At 27.3% G+C, this 2123-nt stretch overlaps 1 non-coding gene across 1 annotated transcript; it reads left to right on the top strand.

Moving 5' to 3' along the window:
- Nucleotides 1-1813: 1813 nt before the first annotated feature.
- On the top strand, nt 1814-1886 carry TRNAA-CGC (transfer RNA alanine (anticodon CGC)). The gene has a single exon. It is a non-coding gene; the product is annotated as a tRNA-Ala (tRNA).
- The last annotated feature ends 237 nt before the right edge of the window (nt 1887-2123 follow it).

The raw sequence follows: 2123 nt of genomic DNA on the forward strand, positions 1-2123 counted from the left end.
GCATTAATGATTAAACGTTATAATATCATGTAATACAATACATTTTACGTTATTCTATAATATAATAGTAGTTCATTATATTTATTAATTATTATATTATATTATTGTTTATTATTATACCGGTTGAAATATGCTCTATGCCCTTATACTTTTCATACATTTGAAAGTTAGTCCTACAATATTGTATAATATTATATTATATCATATAGTATATTATATATTAATAGTTTATATATGTGTATCAATTATTAAACATTATAATATCCTGTAATACTATATATTTTATTATAATCTATAATATAATGATAGTTACACATAATAATAGTACACATATTATTGTTTATTATTATCTTGGTTGAAATATGCCTTAAGTCCCTATATTTTTCGTACATTTGAAAGTTATCTCTCCTACTATATTATATAATGGTATATCATATAGTATAGTATATAAAATATTAATAGTTTATACATATGCATAAATGATTAAATATTATAATATCATGTAATATTATATCTTTTATTATAATCTATAATATAATGATAGTTATATATAATAGTAGTACATTTTATACTACATATTATTATATATTATTTTTATTATTATACTAGTTGAAATATGCTCTAGGTCCCTATACTTTTCGTACATTTGAAGATTAGCCCTCCTACTATATTATATAATGTTATATCATATCAAATATTAATAGTTTATATATATGCAGCTATGATTAAACATTATAATATCATATTATATTATATCTTTTATTATAATCTATATTATAATAATAGTTATATATAATAGGAGTACATTAGATATTATTGTTTATTATTAAACTAGTTGAAATATGCTTTAAGTCTCTATAATTTTCGTACATTTAAAAGTTAGCCCTCCTACATATTATATAATGCTATATCATATCATATAATATATTAATAGTGTGTATATACATACATTGATGATTAAACATTATAATATCACGTAATACTATATCTTTTATTATAATCCATATTATAATAGTAGTTATATATGTATTAATATTTTTAGTAATAGTTCTATATCATAGTATTATTTTATGTATTAGTAATATACTAATTTAGTATATCATTTAAGGTCAAGTTAAGTAATTGATTTCGTAATATAAATATGCAAGGTTTATGAATAAATATTCAAAAAATAAAAAATTATCATTTTTTTATTTTAAGTAATATCATAAAATTATATTAATTATTAATGTATATTATGGTTGTTTAGTTACAAATTCGGGTTTGCTTGGGCTTTGGGTCGGATTTATATCGGGCTTGGGTTAGATTGGTCTCGGGCCTAGACTTGTTACAGGCTTGGGTTTTCTTGAGCTTGGGCTTTCTCAGGTTCGGATTTTCTCGAGCTCGGATTTATTACAAAATCGAGCTTTCTCGAACTTGGATCGTTACAAGTTGCACCAGCATGGGCGGGCTTTCATGCTCGGGCTTGTTTAGCCAACTCTAATATTAAGCAATATATAAGGTTTTTGGAAACGTACCTTTAATGATTATATCTATAAAGTTAGGCTTTTTGGGGCTTTTTCTCAGATTTATATCGGGCTTAGGTTAGATCGGTCTCAAACTTGGATCTGTTATAAGCTTGGGTTTTCTTGAACTCGAATCTGTTACAGACTCGAGTTTTCTCGGACTTAGATCGTTAAAAGTTGGATTGGCATAAGCGGGTTTTTCTGCTCAGACTTGTTTTGCCAACTCTAATATATCAAGTAGTATATAAGGTTTGTGGCAACGTACCATTAATAACTATATATATGGAAAATGTGACTTAAATGACATTGGGGGTGTAGCTCATACGGTAGAGCGCTCGCTTCGCATGCGAGAGGCACGGGGTTCAATTCCCCGCACCTCCACTACTTTTTTAATTAGCATTTCTTCATCTTGGCTGTCTCGCTCCTTCTCCAAACAGTCCAAAATTTTGTATAAAACAACGCCTCTTCCTTTTGTCTCTACCGTTAGCTTTGCCTTGGCAGCCGTCGTTAAGGGTATCTGATAATCTTAGAATGATCGATGAATATGCCAGAGTTGGAGTTTCTTCCGGTTAGGAGTTATATGGACTATGGACCAGGTTTCAGTACTTGTAAAAAAAT

The sequence above is a fragment of the Gossypium raimondii genome, chromosome 2 (assembly GCF_025698545.1).
Source record: "Gossypium raimondii isolate GPD5lz chromosome 2, ASM2569854v1, whole genome shotgun sequence".
Taxonomy (NCBI): Eukaryota; Viridiplantae; Streptophyta; class Magnoliopsida; order Malvales; family Malvaceae; genus Gossypium; species Gossypium raimondii.